Raw genomic sequence first — 5,618 nt, 5'->3', positions numbered from 1 at the left:
TCCAATGAAGCTCATAAAAGAATTTTTTAAAGTATCTATAGTATTGCCCTGGCTGGTGTGGCTCAGTGGATTTAACATGGGCCAACGAGCCAAAGGGTCACAGTTTCATTCCCAGTCAGGGCACATGCCCAGGTCCCAGCAGGGGGCGCATGAGAGGCAACCACACATTAATGTTTCTCTCCTCTCTCCCCTTCCCTTCCCCAATCTCTAAAAATAAATAAACTCTTCTAAAAAATATCTGTAATATTCATGTATGAATCACATAAATGTATATTAAAATATTGGGTGATATATAACATGGAATATTTTTGCTAGTTTTTAAAATATATTTTATTGATTATGCTATTACAGTTATCTCATTTTCTCCCTTTTATTCCCCTCTGCCCAGTACCCCACCTTCCACCAGCATCCCTCCCATTATTACATGTCAATGGGTTGTACATATAACTTCTTTGGCTTCTCCATTTCCTATACTATTCTTAACCTCCCTCTGTCTATTTTGTACCTACCATTTATGCTACTTATTTCCTGTACCTTTCTCCTATTTCTGATCCCTCCCCCTCTCCACTGATAACCCCCCATGTGATCTCCATTTCTGTGATTTATGTTCCTATTATCATTGTTTGCTTAGTTTGGTGGGGAGGGTTTTAGGTTCAGTTGTTGATAGTTGTGAGTTTGTTGTCATTTTACCCTTCATATTTTTTATCTTCTTTTTCTTAAATAAGTCCCTTTAACATTTCATATAATAAGGACTTGGTGATGATGAACTTCTTTAATCTGACCTTATCTGGGAAGCAGTTTATCTGCCCTTCCATTCTAATTGCAAACTTTGCTGGATAGAGCAATCTGGGATGCAGATCCTTGCCTTTCATGACATTGAATACTTCTTTCCAGCCTCTTCTTGCATGTAAGTTTTCTTCTGAGAAATCAGCTGACAGTCTTATAGGAACTCCTTTGCAGGTAACTGTCTCCTTACATCTTTCTGCTTCTAAGATTCTCTTCTTATCTTTAATCTTAGATAATGTAATTATGATGTGGCTTGGTGTGTTCTTCCTTGGGTTGAACTTTTTGGGGGATCTCTAAGCTTCCTGGACTTCCTGAAAGTCTATTTCCTTTGCCAGAATGGGGAAGTTTTCCTTTATTATTTGTTTAAATAACTTTTCCACTTATTGCTCTTCTCCTTCTCCTTCTGGCACCCCTATGATTCAGATGTTGAAACATTTAAAGATGTCCTGGAGGTTCCTAAACCTCTCCTCATTTTTTTGAATTCTTGTTTCTTCATTCTGTTCTGGTTGAATATTTATTCCTGCCTTATGCTCCAAATTAGTGATTTCAGTCCTAGTTTCCTTCCCTTCACTGTAGTTCCCTGTACATATTCCATTATTTCACTTTTCATAGTCTTCACTTCTTCCTCTATTTTGTGACCATACTCAACCATTTCTGTGAGCATCCTGATTACCAGTGTTTTGAACTCTGCATCTGATAGATTGGCTATCTCTTCATTGCTTAGTTCTATTTTTTTCTGGAGCTTTGATCTGTTCTTTCATTTGGGCCATATTTTTTGTCTTGGTGCACCTGTTACATAATAAAGGCTGGAGCCTTAGGTAGGGAAGGGCAACCCATATTGCTGCATTTGTGGTACTGTATGTGGGGGAGGGATCCGAGAGGGAACAATACTGATTGCTTGGGCTCTCGGCCAACATTTCAGTCACTTTCTCTATTACCCACAAGCAAATTGGGCACTTCTGGTACTGATTCCCAGGTGGGTGGGTTTGTGTATGTTTTAGGACCCTTTGTGTCTCTCCAACAAACTCTCCTGTGAGGCTGTGAGTTTCTCTAGCCACTGCAACCCCCACAGGTTTTTCAGTCAGAGGTTTTGAGGCTTTATTTCCCTGGGCTGGAACCTGGGTGGCACAATCTGTCTTTCTCCCCAGTTGTTCCTCCTGGTTTATCTGCATGCAAATGTGGGACCACATGGTTCACCAGCTGCTGCCTCACCTGCCCAGGTCCTCCAGCCACTGCCTTGCTGTGCATCCTCTCCACCCCAGCTGCGCATCTCCCCTCCTCCTACCAGCCTGAATGAATGTTTCTTCTTTAACTCCTTGGTCGTCAGACTTCCATACAGTTGGATTTTCTTCTAGTTCTGGTTTTTGTTTTTAAATTTGTTGTTGTCCTTTTGGTTGTGCAAGGAGGCATAGTGTATCTACCCATGCCTTCATCTTGTCTGGAAGTTGAGAATAATATCTGGCACAGAAGATTAAGAACATACTGACATTTTCACTATGACTAAAAGGTCATTAGTCCACATATCTTATAAAATATTCATTAATTAATGATATTGGCTGAATGTCCTTCTAGACATAAAATTTGTATATGTTATCCTTTTTCTGGCTGTTAACTAAAATTATCTGTTACTTAGTCAAAGTAGTGTGCACAGTATTTGGTGACCAGGAATAAGAATACATAAAATACGGTCCATGTAGCATATACAAATTCACTTTGGAGGCCCTGGGTGGGACACCTCAAAGAGGCTAGCAGTCATCTGAAACTAAAGTTTTAGGGTTAATTTGAGTGCTGATCAGGGGAGACACAACCATCACATGAATCAATGTAAGCCAAAAAGTTATTTTTAAAGCCAAACTCCAAATCAAAAGCCTGCTCGAATTACAAATCCAATGCCAGCAATTCAAGCTGCTTCTCACAAGGATAATTCTCTTTATTGTGCTTCAAGATGATTTTCATTAGGGTTTTATATAAGTTAAAAAAGGGATTTTTAAAAATATGACAATTGTTATTGAGTCTCTCAAGAAATGCAAGGAAGACATGCTAGTAAAGAAAACTTTAAACAAATACTTTGTGGGTAGATAATGAATAATAACTAATTAGTTATTAGAATGCAGTATCCAATTCATATTCAACACTTTTTAGCCCTACAAGTCTTTGGTGATAATTAAGAGATGTCTACACATGGCTGAGGATTTAATTCTAAATCCAACCAAAATATTAACGATAAGTTACTTTAGTGAAAATAAATTAAAATAAAAAACACTGTGAGACAATATAGCAAGAAAATTCACAATTAGGTTATCCAAAAATTTTAAATTAAGCTATAAGCTCTGCTCAGAATCAACTTACTGTACCTAACTCCTTGCTTTCTACCATTTTACACTGACCTTGAGTTCTCCTTTCTTTGCAGCTAGAGGTTGGTCACTTAGTCATCTTAATTAGCCACTCAAGTTAAATGAGTAGATTTGCCATCAGCAAAGTAAATACCAAATTCATCAGCCTTAAAACTAATTAGTTTCATTTCTATCTCAATTAAAATCACTGGTGACTTCTGGCCAAGATGGAGGCATAGGTGGACACACTGTGCCTTCTCCCACAAGCAAAATAAGAACAACAACAATTTAGAAACAAAATAACAATCAGAACTGACAGAAAATTGAACTGTATGGAAGTCCAACAACCAAGAAGTTAAAGTAGACAGATTCATACAGACCAGTAAGAGAGGCAGAGTTCGGTGGACAGGTGGAGAAGGGTAGAGGCAAAAAAAGCAGTGGCTTGTGGACCCTGGGCACACAAGGCAGCAGCTGACAGACCCAGGTGCACAAGATGGCATTGGGTGGACCCTGGATGTGCAGGTGGCAGTGGGCAGATCCAGAAAGGTGGCAATTGTGGACTGGGTTGTAGCATTCAAGATGGCTGACCAGGCAGCCCGACATTCATGTGCAGATAAACCAGGAGAAACTGGGGAATGAGACAGACCACACAACCCAGGGTCCCAGCTTGGGAAAAATAAAGCCTTCAAACACCAATTGAAAACACCTGGGGAGGGTGAGGTGCCAGGAGAGACTCCCAGCCTCACAGGAGAGTTTGTTGGAGAGACCCACAGGGTCCTAAAACATACAGAAGCCCACCCACACAGGAATCAGCACAAGAAGGGTCCAATTTGCTTGGGGGAAGCAGGGGAAGTGACTGAAATCCAACAGAGAGCAGAGCAAGCACCATTGTTCCCTCTCAGACCCCTGCCCCACATACAGCGTCATAACCCAGCAACTAGGCTGACCCACCCTGGTGAACACCTAAGGCTCCACCCCTCACTACACAACAGGCAGAACAGGTGCATCAAGGCAAAAAAAAAAAAAAATGGCCTAAATGAAAGAACAGATCAAAGTTCCAAAACAAATCAAAGCTCCAGAACAAATACAACTAAACGACTAAGAGATAGCCAACCTATCAGATGCACAGTTCAACACACTGGTGATCAAGCTGCTGAAACAGAATTGGTTGAATTTGGTCACAAATTAGATGAAAAAATGAAGGCTATGCTAAGTGAAATGAAGGAAAATGCACAGGGAACCAATGGTGATGGGAAGGAAACTGGTACTCAAATCAATGGAGTGGACCAGAAGGAAGAAAGAAACAATCAAACAGAAAAGAATGAAGAAACAAGAATTCAAAAAAAATGAGGAGAGGCTTAGGAACCTCCAGGATATCTTTAAATGTTCCAATATCTGAATTATAGGGGAAGGGGAAGAGCAACAAGTGGAAAAGTTATTTGAACAAATAATAAAGGAGAATTTCCCCATTCTGGCAAAGGAAATAGACTTCCAGGAAGTCCAGGAAGCTCAGAGAGTCCCAAAGAAGTTGGACCCAAGAAGGAACACACAAAGGCACGTCATAATTACATTACCCAAGATTAAAATGAAGGAGAGAGTCCTAGAAGCAGCAAGAGAAAAGGAGATAGTAACCTACAAAGGAGTTCCCATCAGACTGTCAGCTGATTTCTCACAAGAGACCTTATAGTCAAGAAGGGGCTGGAAAGAAGTATTTGAAGCCATGAAAGGCAAGGACCTACACCCAAGATTGCTCTACCCAGCAAAGCTATCATTTAGAATGGAAGGGCAGACAAAGTGCTTCCCAGATAAGGTCAAGTTAAAGGAGTTCATCATCACCAAACTCTTATTATATGAAATGTTAAAGGGACTTATCTAAGAAAAGAAGATAAAGAAAAAACATGTATAGTAAAAGGACAGCAAACTCACAATTATTAACAACCACACCTAAAGCAAAACCAAAAGAAACTAAGCAAACAACTAGAACAGGAACAGAACCACAGAAATGGAGATCACATGGAGGGTTAGCAACAGGGGAGTGGGAAGAGGAAAGAGGGGGAAAAGGTACAGAGAATTAGTAGCATAGATGGCAGGTAGAAAATAGGGGTAGAGAAACAATAGTATGGGAAATGTAGAAGCTAAAGAACTTATGACACATGGACATGAACTAAAGGGGGGAATGTGGGTGAGGGAGGGTGTGCAGGGTAGAGGGGAATGAAGGGGAGAAAAATGGAACAACTGTAATAGCATAATCAATAAAATATATATAAAAAATCACTGGCTGCCTTTGTAGCATGGATACACATAAAATGATAGTTGCCTGAAGAACAGTCTCTGAGGCAACTATTCTCCTGTCTCTTTCATGAACTGGGACTTCCTATACAGAGCACACTGCCCAGTCAATGCATAACTGTATAAGATTAAAGGCTTCTCCAGTACTTGAGATGATATGATAAATATTGAGTGTGTGCCCTCAAGAACTTTACTGAGCTATTTACATAA

This window comes from Phyllostomus discolor, chromosome 6 (assembly GCF_004126475.2).
Source record: "Phyllostomus discolor isolate MPI-MPIP mPhyDis1 chromosome 6, mPhyDis1.pri.v3, whole genome shotgun sequence".
Classification (NCBI taxonomy): domain Eukaryota; kingdom Metazoa; phylum Chordata; class Mammalia; order Chiroptera; family Phyllostomidae; genus Phyllostomus; species Phyllostomus discolor.
This window is presented reverse-complemented; position numbering follows the sequence as displayed.